The sequence below is a fragment of the Ovis aries genome, chromosome 5 (assembly GCF_016772045.2).
Source record: "Ovis aries strain OAR_USU_Benz2616 breed Rambouillet chromosome 5, ARS-UI_Ramb_v3.0, whole genome shotgun sequence".
Taxonomy (NCBI): Eukaryota; Metazoa; Chordata; class Mammalia; order Artiodactyla; family Bovidae; genus Ovis; species Ovis aries.
The window spans coordinates 8,413,984-8,435,338 of record NC_056058.1 but is presented as its reverse complement, the minus strand read 5'-3'; the positions used below and the strand labels follow the sequence as shown (position 1 = coordinate 8,435,338).

At 37.5% G+C, this 21,355-nt stretch overlaps 1 long non-coding RNA gene and 1 pseudogene across 1 annotated transcript in view; both read right to left on the bottom strand.

Annotated features, from left to right (window-relative positions):
* LOC132659866 (uncharacterized) overlaps positions 1-21,355 on the bottom strand; it is a 995,695-nt gene that overhangs the window by 638,900 nt on the left and 335,440 nt on the right. The gene's annotated exons all lie outside the window — the stretch shown is intronic.
* On the bottom strand, positions 4,278-5,271 carry LOC101107520 (olfactory receptor 7A10-like; annotated as a pseudogene).

The following is a 21,355-nucleotide window of genomic DNA, read 5'->3' as shown; positions in this document are numbered from 1 at the left end:
ATTTTAAAGTAAATAAGAGATGGAGTCTTGATTGGAATCTCTCAGGAGGCTCCCAGTTTTCAAACACTGGAGCAGTGATTCTCAACCAAGAGTGATTTTGCAATTAAAGATATTTGGCAATATTTGAAGGGGTCCTACTGAGCTCTTCTGACGTACAGGACATCATCCAATGCAAGTAATCATACTTCCCAAGTATCAGCACTGAGAAGGTGATGAAACCTATTCTAGACTAGCACTTCTCTAAATCCACTGCTTCTACAAATTACCAAGGACTGTATTTCAAATGTAAATTTTTTTATTATTTTTAACTTTTTTTTTAAATTTACAGTACTGTATTGGTTTTGCCATACATTGACATGAATCTACCATGGGTGTACATGAGTTCCCAATCCTGAACCCCCCTCCCACCTCTCTCCCCATATCATCTCTCTGGATCATCCCAGTGCACCAGCCCCAAGCATCCTGTATCCTGTATCCAACCTAGACTGGTGACTCGTTTCTTACATGATAGAACACATGTTTCAATGCCATTCTCCCAAATCATCCCACCCTCTCCCTCTCTCACAGTCCAAAAGTCTGTTCTATACATCTGTGTCTCTTTAACTGTCTCACATACAGGGTTATCAATACCATCTTTCTAAATTCCATATATATGTGTTAGTTTACTGTATTGGTGTTTTTCTTTCTGGCTTACTTCACTCTGTATAATCGGCTCCAGTTTCATCCACCTCATTAGAACTGATTCAAATGTATTCTTTTTAATGGCTGAGTAATACTCCATTGTGTATATCTACCACAGCTTTCTTATCCATTCGTCTGCTGATGGACATCTAGGTTACTTTCATGTCCTGGCTATTATAAACAGTGCTGCGATGAACATTGGGGTACATGTGTCTCTTTCTATTCTGGTTTCCTTGGTGTATATGCCCAGCAGTGGGATTGCTGGGTCATAAGGCAGTTCAATTTCCAGTTTTTTAAGGAATCTCCACGCTGTTCTCCATAGTGGCTGTACTAGTTTGCATTCCCACCAACAGTGTAAGAGAGTTCCCTTTTCTCCACACCCTCTCCAGCATTTATTGCTTGTAGACTTTTGGGTCGGAGCCATTCTGACTGGTGTGCAATGGTATCTCATGTAAATTATTATTCAGTAGGTCAGATCAGGGACCCAGGGCCCTGGGTTTCTAACAAGATTCTAAGTGTTATTTGATAGTATAGGTCCTGGCCTGTGGATGACAATTTGACTAGCAAGAAAGTGGTTCTGTGTTAGATTCAGGTGTAAGTAGTTTTAGGCCTTCACCCAGAATCTTCCAATCTTTCTTAATTTTGAAAGAAAAGATTTTTGATCACCTGTTAGGTAGTGATAAATTTTGTGTTTGATTTTTTATAAAAGTATTAAGTGACATCAAATAATTTCTATTAGAATAATATTTTGCAGCAGTCACAATAAGATCCTCCAAAAGATGTCTACAGGAAAATCTCCAGAACTTTGGAATAGCCTAGTTTATATAACTAGTTTAATTACAATAGCAGAGGAAATAAGGTTGCTGATCATTGATCTTGATATAAGAATATTAGCACAGATATCCAGGTCAGACTTATACAATTATGATGATTTTTCTAACCATGCAAGAGAGTGGAAGAATTGGAATTAGAGAGAGAGTTAAAATGCCATACACCTGGATTTGAATATGGAGGAGGGGCCGTGAACTATGGAATGGTGGTGGCCACTAGAAGTAAAACAGGAAATTGAATGCAACCTGTTCTGGGGTATCCTTAAGGATCACAGTCTTGTGGATATCTAAATTTTTGCTCAATGAGACTTCAGGCCTCTGACCTTACATAATTTTATGACAGGTACTTTTTTAACCCACTGATATGGTAATTTGTTACTGGGGCAGTAGGAATCTAAAATATATTTGTCCAATCATCTACTGTTTCTAGGAGCTGAGCTAAAGATTTTCGATTCACACAGTAAGCTTCTCTTAAACAGGGCATTTTGTGTTGAACTCCTACCATATATAGGAGGAAATCAGAGTCACTTTAGAGACCTTTTTCCCATTAGTTGATACAGAAAATTTTTCTTTATCTATATGTAAATGTGGCTCTGATTTTGAGGCCTTTGAAATTTAAGGTAGGAAAAGTACCTCATTATTGAAATTAATATCCTACTTTAAATCTTTGTGTTAACATTTCTACATTCTTTCTAGTTTATATTAATTCAAGCATTCTCTTTTTTTTCTTCTATTCTTCCAACTTTCTCTCAAGTTTTCTTTCAACACAATGGGTGAGATTACTAATGAGACTCTGTGCAATACATATATGTGTGAGTGGGTTTATTTCAGAGAGTGGTGTATACAGATGAAGGCACATAATAACATATATGTACTCCTAAACTTGAACATGGTTTGTGGACTCAGCAAATATTTCTATGCATTGCATCCATACCTCACAATATCCAAGTGAAGCTAGAATTTATCATCTCATATTTCCTTACGAAATGAAAACTGAGGCTCAGGGCAATTATATTGTTAACAACATTACAAAGAAATTAAAACTTATTGTGCACCCTTTTAAATTATTCACAAGTGGAACCATGTAGTATACTCTTAATTTGGGGGGGATTTTTTTGTTTTTTTTTTAATTTAAATTTATTTATTTTAATTGGAGGCTAATTACTTTACAATGTCCATCAGCAGATGAATGGATAAGAAAGCTGTGGTACATATACACAATGGAGTATTATTCAGCCATTAAAAAGAATACATTTGAATCAGTTCTCCTGAGGTAGATGAAACTGGAGCCTATTATACAGAGTGAAGTAAGCCAGAAAGAAAAACACCAATACAGTATACTCAATTTTTGAAATTTAGAAAACTGTATATTTTTAAAATGTGCAGTTTACTGTATGTAATTACATGTTAATGAATTAGCTAAAAATTAAACATTTCTGATGCTGCATGGTTTAGGGTAATATGCTAAGCACAGGTAGTTGAGTCACACCTAAAATTGGTTGAGATAGCTCTTTTAGGAAGAAAGAAAAGTGTCAAAGTGTTTTATTTATATATTTTACATCACATATATCATTTAAATATGATATTTATATTATCCACTGACTTTTACTGATCATGAAAGAAATTAGAATGGGGCAAATATTTCATTTAGAGAATTGGAAAGAATCATATTCTTAGGCAGCAGCAATGGAATTTCTTCAAGCAGAAGCAGAAAGATATAATTACACCAAACAATTCTTTGCTCCAGTGATAAACCTCTTTACACACAAACAATGAAATCACATACACCACTAAGTAAATGACACCATGAAAAACAGTTTACATCGAAATAATCTGACATGAATTTTTGCTACATCATACTTAAGGTCCCCTCTGACTCCACATCTTATAATGCCAAACTCTTTACTGAAATTTTTGTTTCACATACACACCAATTAGAGTCACTCTGCCAGTGACTCATGTAGGTAAAGTGGACATTGAGCTACAAGGAAAACAGTACACTGTGAGGGCATAAAAGCAGATGACGTACTATGAAACACACTATTTGTCAATGCCTACATTTTCAGAAAGAGCAATTACAGTGGTGATGTTCCAAGGTATGAGGACACAAAATGTGATAAAATGTAGTTTCGTGTTTTGCTCCTCTATGATATTATGTAACAGGTTTGGGTATACATTTTTTTCCATAGAAGTAGCAAAATTCATGATTATTCTTTAATAAAATGAAAGAAAATTTACTCAGTATAAATTAGTTCATTTCAGAAGAATTTATTCTTAAGAAATGGGTGAAGTCTCATGAGATAAATTGGAATTTATATATATTTCACACAAGAGTTTGAATCAATTTGAGAGAGTAGAAAAATGAAAAAAGAAAAAACTTAGATAACAGAGAAAAGTTAATAAAGGATGTTTTTAAAATTGTATAAAGGGAAGTGAAGTCGCTGAGTCGTGTCCAACTCTTTGCAACCCCATGGACTGTAGCCTACCAGGCTCCTCTGTCCATGGGATTTTCCAGGCAATAGTCCTGGAGTGGATTGCCATTTCCTTCTCCAGGGGATCTTCCCAACCCAGGGATCGAACCTGGGTCTCCCGCATTGTAGACAGACGCTTTACTGTCTGAGCCACCAGGGAAGTCCTTAAAATTGTATAGAGAAGTTGAAATCAAAGAAATGGAAATATCAGGCTATAAATTGAAGAAGCAACTACTGTCATCACAATCTGAACAAAGAATCACAATATCTGCCTATGAGGCTTTGAGTCCTGCTATCATGGGCATTTTTTCAGTCCAAGATCAAATGGCCCTATTAAAATGTTTCCATCCCAAAGAATCTTTTCAGAGCCTTCTTTATGTCTTTATTTCTCAGACTGTAGATGAAGGGATTCAGCATGGGTGTGGCCACAGTGTATATCACTGAGTCTATTACACTTGCTTCTGAGCTGTGGGTACCAACAGAACTAAGGTATACTCCTAAACATGGAACGCATGTAAGAATTAAAGATTTTAAAATTTAAAAAAATAAAATAAATTGTTCTTTCAGAAAAAAAAAATAAAATAAAATAAAGAGACAACTTAGAGGTGAGATGCACAGGTGGAAAGTGCTTTATACTCTAAGAGTAAAGGATACCAGCCAGGGAAACACCTCTGAGAATTCCAGATCCAACATACAGCACTATGTTATGGACGAAGGTGTCAGAACAGGCAAGTTGGATTAGATGTTCGATTTCACAAAAAAAGTGGTGGATTTCCAAGTCTGAGCAGAAGGACAATTTCAATATCATTAAGCTGTGTAACAAGGAGTTCAGGACACTAATGATCCAGGACTCCAGAACCAGCCATCCACAGAGCTGGGAGTTCATGGTAACTGTGTAATGCAGGGGGTGGCAAATGGCCATGAAGCAATCATAGGCCATCACAGTCAGGAGAAAGTCATCTAATCCTGCAAAGAGAATGTAAAAATGCATCTGGACAACGCAGCCTTCATAAGTTATGACTTTGCTCTGTATCTGAACATTTTGCAACATCTTTGGGATGGTGGTGGAGATAAAGCAGATGTCTACAAAGGACAGGCTGGAGAGGAAAAAGTACACGGGGGTGTGGATGTGGGAGTCTGAGCTGAAGACCAAGATGATGAGCAGGTTTCCAAACAGTGATTAGGTACATGGAGAGGAAAAGCCCAAATATGATGGGCTGCAGTTCTGGTGCCTCTGAAAGTCCCATGAGAAGAAATTTTGAAATGTGTGTATTATTCCCTGGTTCCATATGGTGAAGGTGACTCTTGGGGAAAAAAAAAACAAAAACATGAGTAAGGTTCCCTGAAATTGGCATAACTCACATAGCTGAAATACTATAATTTCTATTTTGCTTGCAAGAAACTGATGCTAATATATTGTACGTAGACAGATCCTCCCTGAGGATGTATCCCATTTCATCTCTCACCAGATATTTTTATCACATTGTCAGCATACTTCCAAAGAGTTCATGTATTTTCAGTTTTAATGAGAAATTCTTTCAGATATTTTCAGGAATACTTTATATTGAGGGCCAACATGCTCCAAGAACATATAGAGAATAAGTAGAGGTACTGAAAAACAAATTTCCCACAATCCAGGGATGGGGAAAGATGATATTCAAATAAATATATTTTATGTTGCAAGGTGAATGATATTTTGAAGAAAACAAAAACAGATATAAAGGAGCAAGTAGTAGGGAAACTTATTATGCACTGAGTGTTCAGGCAAGGCCAACAAACAAGAGGTTATTTGAAGAGATGTTAAGAAAGAGACAGAAGGATATAGTATGACACCAGGAGAAGTGTGTGCCTGGAAGAGGCAACAGCCACTGCAAAGGTCTTGAGCAAGACATTTGTTCCACATGTTTGAATGCAAACAAGGAAGCCAGAGGAATGAGCAGGTGGGGGAGTGACTAGAGATGGTGTCAGGGATGCTAAGGATCAAGGTGGCCTCTCTGCTACAACTGACACCTCAGTCCACAGAGAATTCCTCCTTCCATGTTGTTCTTTGCACTTTATTAGTTTTCTTGCAGAAATGTCCTATGAATTATATCAGATCCCTTTCATAGTTTCATCTGTTGATTGAGTTCTGGCCTCTGTGAACTTCTCATGCCAACTTAATATAGGAGTCCAGTTGTCTCTGCTTTAAGAACCACTCTCAGTTCACAAGGCACAGGCACACACACCCCACAGCCTCCTGAACTACATTACTGGCATGAATTTCTCATTCAGAACCAACCTCCTTGGGCCATGGGTGGTTACAACTCAAGTTAGTCAGGTCACATTACCTTTCTCCTAAACAATGTTTTAATGGTACCCAGAAATTCTAGTTCATAAGCTTCTTAGAGAGTAATAAAGTTAGGGTTCCTTTTAACTACAACCATTTTCTGTCCTGTGTTTAAAGAAATATAAAAAGTATGAGAGAGAGAGATAAAATGAAGGGAAAAGATCTAACAAGCTCAAATCATCCCTGAGACAATGGGACAAAGAAAACCCCCCTTGGTTTGGCAATATTTCAACTTTAGCTACATCTCCTTGATGCCCAGGAAAAATCAGAAAGAAACATATCTCTTTTCCAAGGAGAGAAAGTTAAATCTAAATGATGTGAAAAACCAAAACCATAAAGATTTAGTATCCCAAGAGAAGAATAAGTAAAGATAGTAAACTCACAATTCAAAAATTAAAACACACAAAATACGACAAGTTTCATATGTGTTACAGGAAGTAGTAGAAGATGCCTTTCTTGTGCTTTTCCATATAATCTGACCTTTATCTGTGTGGTCTAATACTGAATGAGGCAAACCTTGTCTCTTTTTTTCTTACAAGTCATAATTTGTTTGCTACTGTTCGTCTTAATATTTTCACCTTTTTAATTAATCCAATGGGCACACTTCAAGTCTAGTTCTGGTCTTTGACCAACAGGCAAAGGCCTTTCCAGACCATACTTTATAAAGTTAGAGTAGGCCATGAAAATTCCTTCTCTTATTCTGGATAAATTTCTTTACATGATCTAAGCCTGAGGACTATATTTTATTTCAGTGTACTGTGACATTGTCAGTATATTGCAAGATGCTAATCATCAGAGACTTAAATTGCCTTGTTCAATTCTTATTTTCCCAGGTCTGTGAGTATATTTGCATTTATTTAAAAAACACACTGAAGAAAAATACAAATTATGAAATGACAAAATATGGCTAAAATATGAAACCAGTTATAAGGGTGATTTCACATAATTGTATTAAAGAAAATGGAATGGACTGAAACATGATATATATAATATGAGTAATTCAGCACTTATGACATGAATTAAGAATTAATTTAGAAAAGACCTTGACTCAAGAGAATATAACATAGAATGATCCAGAAATTTCTGGCAAGTAGCAAATATTTTGCTATTATTTGTTGAATGATTAAGAATTAGGTCTCTTTAGATATGAACAATATCCTATGGGATTGTTGCATCCAATTTGGTTGGAAAATGCTGGATTGTTGAATAAAAGCTGTAGTAAATGGCCACCTATCTAGAAGGAAATTATGTAGTTCCTTATATGATACATCTTTTTAAAATGGACTAAAGACCCCAATGCAAAAGTAAGCAATACTCTTTAGATGAATATATGAAAAACTACATTGGAACTACTTTTCCATTGATATTAGAAACACGGATAACTTTTACCTCAGGATTCCTCAGTCTCTGCACTATTGGGTATTCTCTGCCAGATTGTTCTCTGGGGTGGGATCTGTCCTATAAATTGCAAGATGTTTAGAAGCATCCTTGCCCACCACTTACCCATCATCAGTGTGACAGTGAATAATGTCTAAAAATATTGCTTAAAGGTTCCTGGGGGACACAATTATCCTTGGTTGAGAAAAATAACATTAAACTAAGAATTTCAAAGTACTTTTGTAGCAGTGATATTATAGTCACTTATTTATAAATGATATAATACACCACCAAATGTCTGAGTCACACAACCACACAATGCAGTATTATACAGAAATGGAAATAATGAACCAACATTATACTGGTTGATTGGAAGCAAGTCCGTGAGGTATCATTGAGAAAGAAACAAAAGAGGGACAAATTGTAGAAAACATTAAACATAATGACTATTTGTCACTAAAATATAAAGACCATTTATCATGAATTCAGGATTGTATTGATTCTTTTGTGTAAAAGTATGTAACTATGTATAAGAACACATTTTAGAAAGATATTTTTCAAAAACTAAGAACTTATGGAACAAAATATATTGGTGAGAGTGCACTTATGTTAAGTATATTGTTTGCTGAGCAACATGCCATGTGCTAAGTAACTTCAGTCATGTCAGACTCCATATGACCCTATGGACTGTAGTTTGCCAGTAGCCTCCATCTGTCCAAAGGATTCTCCAGGCAAGAAGTGCGGAGTGAGTTGCCATGCCCACCTTCAGGGGAATCGTCACAACTCAGAGATCGAACCTGCCTCTCCTAGTTCTCTTGCATTGGCAGATGGGTTCTTTACCATTAGTACACCTGGAAAGCCCCTTCCTGAACAATAGGATGTAATAAAATTGAATGAAAATCTACAACTCACTGATAAAAAGACACAAACAGTAAAAATTTAACAATATTAACATGGATCTCTAATTCAAGATCAAATTGCCAAAGATTTGGGGGTGAAACAATATAGTTCAATTCAGTTCAGTTCAGTTCAGTTCAGTCGCTCAGTCGTGTCCGACTCTTTGCGACACCATGAATCGCAGCACGCCAGGCCTCCCTGTCCATCACCAACTCCCAGAGTTCACTCAACTCACGTCCATCGAATCAGTGATGCCATCCAGACATCTCATTCTCTGTCGTCTCCTTCTCCTTCTGCCCCCAATCCCTCCCAGCATCAGAGTCTTTTCCAATGAGTCAACTCTTTGCATGAGGTGGCCAAAGTCCTGGAGTTTCAGCTTTAGCATCATTCCTTCCAAAGAAATCCCAGGGCTGATCTCCTTCAGAATGGACTGGTTGGATCTCCTTGCAGCCCAAGGGACCTTCAAGAGTCTTGTCCAACACCACAGATCAAAAGCATCAATTCTTCGGCGCTTAGCCTTCTTCACAGTCCAACTCTCACATTCATACGTGACCACAGGAAAAACCATAGCCTTAACTAGACAGACCTTTGTTGGCAAAGTAATGTCTCTGCTTTTGAATATGCTATCTAGGTTGGTCATAACTTTCCTTCCAAGGAGTAAGCGTCTTTTAATTTCATAGCTGCAATCACCATCTGCAGTGATTTTGGAGCCCCCAAAAATAAAGTCTGTTACTGTTTCCATTGTTTCCCCATCTATTTCCCATGAAGTGATGGGACTGGATGCCATGATCTTCGTTTTCTGAATGTTGAGCTTTAAGCCAAATTTTCACTCTGCACTTTCATTTTCATCAAGAGGCCTTTTAGTTCCTCTTCACTTTCTGCCATAAGGGTGGTGTCATCTGCATATCTGAGGTGACTGATATTTCTCCTGGCAATCTTGATTCCAGCTTGTGTTTCTTCCCCAGCGTTTCTCATGATGCACTCTGCATTAAGTTAAATAAGCAGGGTGACAATAACAGAAGAACATTTATGAAGTGAGGAAGGAGCAGTATCTAAGTTATAATTTTATCTTATATGTAGAGAGAGGAATTCAAATATGGCTATAGAATGTAAGTCAAATGGTGAAGAATTATGATCAGAGGAGATGCAATTTTTAGGAAAATATTTAATCAGAAGGCTGAAAGGAATAATAAGGAATAACTGATGAGAAACTCTTAATAGAAGTAAATATGTATAAGTTGTCTGTCACCACTAAGAATGCTAAAGAACTCTCACTTTCCTTCTTGTTTACAGCAAGGGTTGACACACATTTAGAATATTAAAGTGACAAATTATTACAGTAAGAAACATAGCAATAAAGAGCAATGAGTGGTATGTACTGTGCAGCATGGTGACTATAGTTCATAATACTCTTTTTAGCATAATTGAAAGTTGCTAAGAGACAGTATATCCTAAAAGCTCCCCTCACAATAAATAAATTGTAACCATATGTGCTGACAGATGTTAAGGAGATTTACTGTAGTGATCATTTAGCAGTATAAACAAGTATTAAATCATTATGCTGTGTACCTGTAAGTCATATATTGTCATAGGTCAAATACCCAAACTCTTTTGGAAAAGTAATGAAGAGAATGTTTGCAGGTTTGACCAACAAAATTTATCAGTTCTTATACAATCTCACAAATATATCTATGTATATATAAAAGAACTAAATCACAAATTTAAGGTTTTTGCTAAAAAAAAATCCTTCCTATCAAAGAATGCAATTTCAAAAAGGAATAACAACAGTCTGATACCACTATATAAAACAAAATAGTTATAGAGACATTCTTTAAATAGAGAAACACCACATGACTAACAAATTCATGGATCTATTTAGCTTCATGGATAATAAAATAGTTGGAAAGTAAACGTCCCTAGCATACATCTTTTTTTTTTAACATAACTAAGTTTTTTTTATTTGTTTCTTATGTGCACACAAGAGTGAGAGAAGATACTGTAATGTGTATGTTTCCTACACAGCTATTGAGAGTGTGTATTATCTGCAAACAGTCCTCAGTTTAGAGCTTTCTCCTCTATGTGGAGGCACAGTCTAATATGCCCCATCTTACAATAAAATGAAATGCCCTCACCTCACCGACTGACCCTCTACAGTTAATACCCTATTTGTCTACTCCTGTTAATTCACAAGAACTTTAGACTCATGTTCCACTTTTGCTGGATGCAATTTATAACTCCCATTCATTCTTCTGTTGGACTTCCACTGAAAGTGAAAGTGAAAGTTGCTCAGTTGCATCCAACTCTTCGCAACCCCATGGATAGTCCATGGAATTTTCCAGGTCAGAATACTGGAGTGGGTAGCCTTTGCCTAGCATGATTTAATTTTCAACATTGACACTCTTGTTTTCAAGTGCAGTGTTCCTTTTTCAGTATCATAAATAAATACATTTTCAGGAAACCCAGCAAACAACCACAGTGACCTCTGCCTCTAGGATATGCTAGATTGGTCCTCAGGTGACCTCAGGTACATTCCTGGCTTACATCCTCTCTGATCTTCTCCTGCAGTGTCTGTGGAGCTCTCAGATTCATCTGTTTGGGAACTCTGTGTGGGAGGTTTCCTTGTAAAAGTCAAATTTCACCCCTAAGTAGCTGATGATGCAGATCCATGCTCTGTTTCCCCACAAGACAGCAATGAGAGATCAAGCATTGTTCTCTCAGCTCGATGTAGGATTGCAAAAGCAACAACCACATCCTATCAAATCAAAGAGACACAGGCTGAGGGCTTGCAGCAGAGGAGATATTTACATCTTCCGTGTCATCTCATTAGACGTTTTTCTTTGTTAGCCCAACCTCTAAGTACATGATTTCCCTTGGAGTATTGGTCTGAACAGAGTGTATTTTTTTCTGCTAATCCTCTCTTCTTAAGAGACTCCATTATAAGTCAGGTAAATTCAGTTTCCTCACCCCTTCATCTTTACTTCTGCTTCCAAAGCTCTAAGACTCCCGGCACCTCATCACACCCCTGAGTTCAAGTTTTCTCAAAAGTATACTATTGACAATTGGTCTTGACTAGGTCCTTTGCGTCTTCAATGCTTTGATCTGTTGTGGGAACAAGAAATCTCTGAATATGACTTTTGCCCTTTTCAAAACATGAGATAACTTTGCTCTTTTAATATAAAACTTGGTTTCAAGCAAGTTTTGCAAAACCTAAAAAGATTTCCTTCTTACATCAGAAAGTAAACAACCTGTCTGCCAACACAGGACATATAACAGAGATGGGCGGGTAGGATCCATGGGTTGGGAAGATCCCCTGGAGGAGGGCATGGTAATTCATGCCAGCGTTCTTGCCTGGAGAATTCCGTGGACAGAGGAGCCCGGCAGGCTACAGTCCATGGGGTCGCACAGAGTCAGACACGACTGAAGAGACTTAGCACAGCACAACACACATACTGCCCCTAGGAGCTGAGACTAACCCTTAGGAGCCAATCAGTGAACTTCCTTTACATAGGGTCATTTATGGTACACTCTGATCTTTTAGTCACTATGGACAGATTTTGCCCCCTTAGCTGGTACAGAGAATTTCACTTGGCCTAAATGTAAATGTGGATCTGACTCTGAGGCCTTTGGAATTTAAGATATGAAAAGTAAGTCATTATTAAAATTAAGGTCACATAAAAGAATGAAACTAGAACACTTTCTAACACCATACACAAAAATAAACTCAAAATGGATTAAAGATCTAAACGTAAGACCAGAAAATGTACAACTCCTAGAGAAGAACTTAGGCAAAACACTCTCTGACATAAATCACAGCAGGATCCTCTATGACCCACCTCACAGAATATTGGAAATAAAAGCAAAAATAAACAAATGAGACCTAATTAAAATTAAAAGCTTCTGCACAACAAAGGAAACTCTAAGCAAGGTGAAAAGACAGACTTCAGAATGGGAGAAAATAATAGCAAATGAAGCAACTGACAAACAACTAATCTCAAAAATATACAAGCAACTTTTGCAGCTCAATTCCAGAAAAATAAATGACACAATCAAAAAATGGGCCAAAGAACTAAATAGACATTTCTCCAAAGAAGACATACAGATGGCTAACAAACACATGAAAAGATGCTCAACATCACTCATTATCAGAGAAATGCATCAAAACCACAATGAGGTACCATTTCACACCAGTCAGAATGGCTGTGATCCAAAAGTCTACAAGCAATAAATGCTGGAGAGCGTGTGGAGAAAAGGGAAGCCTCTTACACTATTGATGGGAATACAAACTAGTACAGCCACTATGGAGAACAGTGTGGAGACTCCTTAAAAAACTGGAAATAGAACTGCCATACGACCCCTGCTGGGCATACACACTGAGGAAACCAGAATTGAAAGAGACACATGTACCCCAATGTTCATCACAGCACTGTTTATAATAGCCAGGACATGGAAGCAACCTAGATGTCCATCAGCAGATGAATGGATAAGAAAGCTGTGGTACATACACACAATGGAGTATTACTCAGCCATTAAAAGGATACATTTGAATCAGTTCTAATGAGATGGATGAAACTGGAGCCTATTATACAGAGTGGAGTAAGTCAGAAAGAAAAACCCCAATACAGTATACTAACGCATATATATGGAATTTAGAAAGATGGTAACAATAACCCTGTAAGTGAGACAGCAAAAGAGACACAGATGTATAGAACAGGCTTTTGGACTCTGTGGGAGACGGCGAGGGTCGGGTGATTTGGGAGAATGGCATTGAAACATGTATAATATCATATAAGAAATGAATCGCGAACCCAGGTTCGATGCAGGATACTGGATGCTTGGGGATGGTGCTCTGGGATGACCCAGAGGGATGGTATGGGGAGGGAGGTGGGAGGGGAATTCAGGATGGGGAACACATGTACACCCATGGCAGATTCATGTTGTTGTGTGGCAAAACCGATACAATATTGTAAAGTAATTAGCCTCCAATTAAAATAAATAAATTTCATTTAAAAAAAGAAAGTATGAGAATGATTTCTCATTCAATATAGATAATCAGTAGAGGATGGATATTATTAAAAATTAAGAATTATGAAGGTGATAAGTATAACAGGTGAAATAAAAATCACTGAACGTGCTTAATAGCAGATTTGAACTGGCAGAAGAAAGAATGAGTGACGTTAGAGAGATTATCCAATGGAGGGACAGAACAACAACAACAACAACAACAAATTAAGGTCACACATTCTACTTTTAAAAAATAAATACATAAATAAAATAAAATAAAAATTCTACATTTTTTCTAATTTATGCTCATTTAAATGTTCGTGGTTTTTTTTTCTTTTCTTTTTTACTTCTCTCCTTTAAACTTGCTCTTATGTTTTCTTTCAAGACAACAGATGGAATTACAAATGAAATGGGTAAGCTGTGGTACATATACACAATGGAGTATTACTCAGCCATTAAAAAGAATACATTTGAATCAGTTCTAATGAGGTGGATGAAGCTGGAGCTGATTAAACAGAGTGAAGTAAGCCAGAAAGAAAAACACCAATACAGTATACTAACACATATATATGGAATTTAGAAAGATGGTAATGATAACCCTGTATGCAAGGCAGCAAAAAAGACACAGATATATAGAACAGTCTTTTTTTCTAATAAATTTATTTATTTTAATTGGAGGTTAATTACTTTACAATATTGTATTGGTTTTCCCATACATCACCATGTATCCACCACAGGTATACACGTGTTCCCCATCCTGAATCCCCCTCCTTCCTCCCTCCCCATACCATCCCTCTGGGCCTTCCCAGTGCACCAGCCCCAAGCATCCAGTATCATGCATTGAACCTGGGTTGGTGACTCGTTTCATATATGATATTATACACGTTTCAATGCCATTCTCCCAAATGATCCCACCCTATAGAACAGTCCTTTGGGTTCTGTGGGAGAGGGAGGGGGGATGATTTGGCAAAATGGCGTTGAAACATGTATAATATCATATAAGAAACGAATCGCCAGTCCAGGTTCGATGCATGATACTGGATGCTAGGGGCTGGTGCACCAGGATGACCCAGAGGGATGGTACAGGGAGAGAGGTGGGATGGGGCTTCAGAATTGGGAACACGTGTACACCCGTGGTGGATTCATGTTGATGTATGGCAAAACCAATACAATATTGTAAGGTAATTAGCCTCTAATTAAAATAAATAAATTTAATTTAAAAAAAAAAAGAAACAGTGTGTTTAAATCTATGTGTGCATGGGTGTTTATTTCAGAGAATGTGTATACAGATACAGATGTACATACATATTCCTAAGCTTGAACAATGTTTGTGGGCTCAGCAAAGTATTTCTATGCACTTCATTCATTCCTCACAACATCCAAGTGAAGTTAGGATTTATCATCTCACATTTCCTTCTGAAAGATAAAACTGAGGCTCAGGGCAATTCCATTATTAACAATAACATTACAAAGAAATTAAAATTTATTGTGCACCCTTTTAAATCATATGCAAATGGAACTATGTAATCAATGCAAAGAAATAAAGAAAAACAACAGAATGGGAAAGACTAGAGATCTCTTCAAGAAAATTAGAGATACCAAGGGAACATTTCATGCAAAGATGGGCTCGATAAAGGACAGAAATGGTCTGGACCTAACAGAAGCAGAAGAAATTAAGAACAGGTGGCAGCAATACACAGAAGAACTGTACAAAAAAGATCTTCATGAACAAGATAATCATAATGGTGTCATCACTCACCTAGAGCCAGACATCCTGCAATGTGAAGTCAAGTGGGCCTTAGAAAGCATCACTATGAACAAAGCTAGTGGAGGTGATGGGATTCCAGTTGAGCTATTTCAAATCCTGAAAGATGATGCTGTGAAAGTGCTGCACTCAATGTGCCAGCAAATTTGGAAAACTCAGCAGCAGCCACAGGACTGGAAAAGGTCAGTTTTTATTCCAATCCCAAAGAAAGGCAATGCCAAAGAATGCTCAGACTACCACACAATTGCACTCATCTCACATGCTAGTGGAGTAATACTCAAAATTCTCCAAGCCAGGCTTCAGGAATACGTGATCCATGAACTTCCAGATGTTCAAGCTGGTTTTAGAAAAGGCAGAGGAACAGAGATCAAATTGCCAACACCTGCTGGATCATCAAAAAAGCAAGAGAGTTCCAGAAGAACATCTATTTCTGCTTTATTGACTATGCCAAAGCCTTTGACTGTGTGGATCACAATAAACTGGGGAAAATTCTTCAAGAGATGGGAATACCAGACCACCTGACCTGCCTCTTGAGAAATCTGTATTCAGGTCAGGAAGCAACAGTTAGAACTGGACATGGAACAACAGACTGGTTCCAAATAGGAAAAGGAGTACATCAAGGCTGTATATTGTCACCCTATTTATTTAACTTATAAGCAGAGTATATCATGAGAAATGCTGGGCTGGAAGAAGCACAAGCTGGAATCAAGATTGCTGGGGGAAATATCAATAACCTCAGACATGCAGATGACACCACCCTTATGGCAGAAAGTGAAGAGGAACTGAAAAGCTTCTTGATGAAAGTGAAAGAGGAGTGTGAGAAAGTTGGCTTAAAACTCAACATTCAGAAAATGAAGATCATGGCATCCGGTCCCATCACTTCATGTGAAATAGATGGGGAAACAGTATCAGACTTTATTTTGGGAGGCTCCAAAATCACTGCAGATAGTGATTGCAGCCATGAAATTAAAAGATGCTTACTCCTTGGAAGGAAAGTTATGACCAACCTAGATAACATATTCAAAAGCAGAGACATTACTTTGCCAACAAAGGTCTGTGTCTAGTTAAGGCTATGGTTTTTCCAGTAGTCATGTATGGATGTGAGAGTTGGACTGTGAAGAAAGCTGAGCGCCGAAGAATTCATGCTTTTTAGCTGTGGTGTTGGAGAAGACTCTTGAGAGTCCCTTTGGACTGCAAGGAGATCCAACCAACCCATCCTAAGAGAAATCAGTCCTGGGTGTTCATTGGAAGGACTGATGCTGAAGCTGAAACTCCAATACTTTGGCCACCTCATGGGAAGAGTTGACTCATTGGAAAAGACCCTGATGCTGGGAGGGATTGTGGGCAGGTGAGAAGGGGACGACAGAAGATGAGATGGTTGGATGGCATCACCTACTCGATGGACTTGAGTTTGAGTAAACGCCGGGAGTTGATGTTGTACAGGGAGGCCTGGCATGCTGAGATCCATGGGTTGGCAAAGAGTCGGACATGACTGAGCAACTGAACTGAACTGAATATACTGCTAATTTTTAAAATTCAGAACGTAGAATACTTTTAAAATGTACAGTTTATTATATGGAATTGCACTCTAATTAATTAGTTAAGAGTTAAAACTTTCTGGCAGTACATTGTGGAGGGTAGTATGTTAAACACAGGCAGTTGTGTCATACCTAAAATTGATGGGAGACATCTCCTGTAATTAGGAAGAAAGCGAAGGGGCATATATAAATTTAAGAACAGTGAAATTTAAATAAAGCAACTGACATTTGAGAAACCTAGTGATTTCCCCATAAACAAAAGACTGACCTAATATTTAAAAGGAAGAAATTGACTCAAAGTGGTTCGAGACAGAAGAGCACTACTACTGCACACCACATCATGGATGATCCTTTAAAACACAAAATAGAGCCTGCCAGCTGACAGCAGATCCAAGAGAAGACAGTCAGAACTCAGATCAGCTACCTGTCACAGAAACCATCTGACAAATATTCATTATATTAAGCCATTTGCTTATAAGATGACTTGCTGTGTAGCAACAGGTAACAGAAACAATAATCAAAATGAACAGAACTGGGGGGAGTTATAATAACATGCTGCTTTTTTCCAGGCAACTGTGTGATGTTTGAATAACATTCATGATGATTCTATCATTCAAGTTTATGTCAATTTTATAAAAATGGGATTCCATTTAGGGTTCCATGTAGATAAGCAAGAAAGGTTAAAAGGATATGCCTATTTCAGGAGAATTCTGTTAAAGAGTTAGATGAGAGCTAATGCTTGTCCTTCTAAACCTCTTTCAAGAAATTGCAGAGGAATACTTCCAAACTCATTCTACAAGGCCACCACCTTGTACAATGGTATCACCCTGATACCAAAACCAGATGAAGACAACACACAAAAAGAAAACTATAGGACAATATCACTGAGGAACCTAGATGCAAAAATCCTCAACAAAAGTTTAGCAAACAGAATTCAGCAACACATCAAAAAGTTCATACACCATAATCAACTTGGGTTTATTCCAGGAATGCAAGGATTCTTCAATATATGGAAATCAATCAATGTGATGTCCCATATTAACAAATTGAAAGGCAAAAAGCATATGATCATCTCAACAGATGCAGAAAAAAACCTTTGACAAAATTAAGAACTCATTTATGATTAAAATTATTCAAAAAAATGAGCATAGAAGGAGCCTACTTCAACATAGTAAAGGCCATATATGATAAGCCTACAGCAAACATTATTCTCAGTGGTGAAAAAATGAAAGCATTCCCCCTAAGATCAGGGACAAGACAAGGGTGTCCACTTTCACTACTATTATTCACATAGTTCTAGAAGACCTAGCTACAGCAATCAGGGAAGAAAAAGAAATAAAAGGAACACAGGTCAGAAAAGAAGAAGTAAAGCTCTCACTGTTTACAGATGACATGATACTGTACATTAAAACCTTAAATATTGTATCAGAAGATTACTAGAGCTAATCAGTGAATTTAGAAAAGTTGCAAGATACAAAATCAATACACAGAAATCACTTTCATTTCTATATACTAACAATGAAAAATCAGAAAGGGAAATTAAGGAATCAATCCCATTCACCTTTGCAACAAAAAGAATTAAATATCTAGGAATAAACTTACCTAAGGAGGAAAAAGAACTGTACACATAAAATTATAAGACACTAAAGAAATAAAGATGTCATAAACAGATGGAGAGATATTCCACATTCCTGAGTAGGAAGATTCAATATTGTGAAAATGACTAGACTACCAAATGCAATCTACAGACTTAATGTGAAAGTGAAGTAAAGTATAGTCACTCAGTCGTGTCCGACTCTTTGTGACCCCATCAACTGTAACCTACCAGGCTCCTCTGTCTATGGGATTTTCCAGGAAAGAGTACTGGAGTGGGTTGCCATTTCCTTCTCCAGAGGATCTTCCTGACCCAGGTATCGAACCCAGGTCTCCCACATTGTAGGCAGACACTTTACGGTCTAAGCCATATAATCCTTATCAAATTACCAATGGCATTTATCACAGAACTAGAACAAAAAAATTCACAATTCATATGGAAACACAAAAGACCCTGAATAGCCAAAGCAATCTTGAGACAGAGGAATGGAGCTGGAGGAATCAAGCTACCTGACTTCAGATTATACTACACATCTACAGTTATCAAGACATCATGGTCCTGGAATAAAAACAGAAATATAGACCAGTGGAACAAGATAGAAAGCCCAGAAATAAACCCATGCACCTATGGGTACCTTATCTTTGACAAAAGAGGCAAGAATATACAATGGGGAAAAGACAGCCTCTTCAATAAACGATGCTGGGAAAACTGGACAGCTGTATGTAAAAGAATAAAATTAGAACACTTTCTAACACCATAAACAAAGATAAACTCAAAATGGATTAAAGACTTAAATGTAAGACCAGAAGCTACAAAACTCAGAGGAAAACATAGGCAGAGCACTCTCTGATATAAATCAAAGCAAGATCATCCATGACCCACATCCTAGAGTAATGGAAATAAAAGCAAAAGTAAATAAGTTGATGTGTGGCAAAATCAATACAATATTGTAAAGTAATTAACCTCCAAATAAATAAATTTATATTTTTTAAAAATAAGTGGGATCTGATTAAATTTAAAAGCTTTTGCACAACAAAAGAAACTATAAGCAAGGTGAAAAGACAGCCCTCAGAATGGGAGAAAATAATAGCAAATGAAACAATTTACAAAGGATTGATTTCTAAAATATACAAGCAGCTTGTATCACTCGTTACCAGGAAAAAAAAAAAAAAAACAACCTAATCAGAAGGTGGGAAAAAGACCTAAACAGACATTTCTCCAAAGACATACAGATGACTAACAAACACATGAAAAGATGCTCAACATAGCTCATTATTCGGTTCAGTTCAGTTTATTTTCTGTCATATCCTACTTTTTGTGACCCCATGGACTGCAGCACACCAGGCCACGCTGTCCATCACCAATTCCCAGAGCTTGCTCAAACTCATGTCCATTAAGTCGGTGATGCCATCCAACCATCTCATCCTCTGTTGTCCCCTTCTCCTCTCACCTCAATCTCTCCCAGCATCAGGGTCTTTTCAAGTGAGTCAGCTCTGCACCTCAGATGGCCAAAATACTGGAGTTTCAGCTTCAACATCAGTCCTTCCAATGAACACCCAGGACTGATTTCCTTTAGGATGGACTGGTTGGATCTCCTTGCAGTCCAAGGGACTCTCAAGAGTCTTCTACAACACTACAGTTCAAAAGTAACAATTATTTGGTGCTCAGCTTTCTTTATAGTCCAACTCTCACAACCATACATGACTACGGGAAAACCATAGCTTTGACTAGATGGACCTTTATTGGCAAAGTAATGTCTCCGCTTTTTAATATGCTGTCTAGGTCGGTCATAACATGTCTTCCAAGGAGTAAGCGTCCTTTTATTTCATGGCTGCAGTCACCATCTGCAGTGATTTTGGAGCCCCCGAAAAGTCTGCCACTATGTCGCTCATTATTAGAGAAATGCAAATCAAAACTGCAGTGAGATATCACCTCACACCAGTCAGAATGGTCCTCATCAAAAAATAAAAGAATATAAATGTAGCTATTAAAAACTGCTTTACAAATATATGCATTTAAATAAAACATATTTTAAAAAGTCTACAAACAATAAATGCTGGAAAGGGTGTGGAGAAAAGGGAACACTCTTGCACTATCGGTGGGAATGTAAATTTATACAGCCACTATGGAAGACAGTATAGAGTTTGGAATTTTTCCTTAAAAAACTAGGAGTAAAACCACCATATGACCCACCAATACCACTGCTAGGCATATACCCCAAAGAAACCAAAATTGAAAGAGGCGCATGTATCCCATTATTAATTGTAGTGCTATTTACAGTATCTGGAACATGGAAGCAACCTAGATGTCTGTTGACAGATGAATGGACAAAGAAGTTGCGATATATATACACAGTGGAATATTACTCAGCCATAAAAAGGAATGCATTTGAGTCAGTTCTAATGAGGTGGATGAACCTAGAACCTATTATACAGAGTGAAGTGGGTCAGAAAGAGAAAGATAAATACCATATTCTAACACATATATATGGAATCTAGAAAAATGGTACTGAAGAATTGATTTACAGGGCAGCAACAGAGAAACAGACATAGAGAATAGATTTATGGACATGAGGAGAGGGGAGGGGAGGATGAGATGTATGGAAAGAGTAACATGGAAACTTACATTACCATATGTAAAATAGATAGCAAACAGGAATTTGCTGTATGGCTCAGGGAACTCAAACAGGGGTTCTGTATCAACCTAGAGGGGTGGTATGGGGAGGGAGGTTCAAAAGGGAAGGGATATATGCATACCTGCGGCTGATTCCAAAGAAGGAAATGGCAACCCACTCCAGTACTCTTGCCTGGAAAATCCAATGGATGGAGGAGCCTGGTAGGCTGTAGTCCATGGGGTCACTAAGAGTAGGGCACGA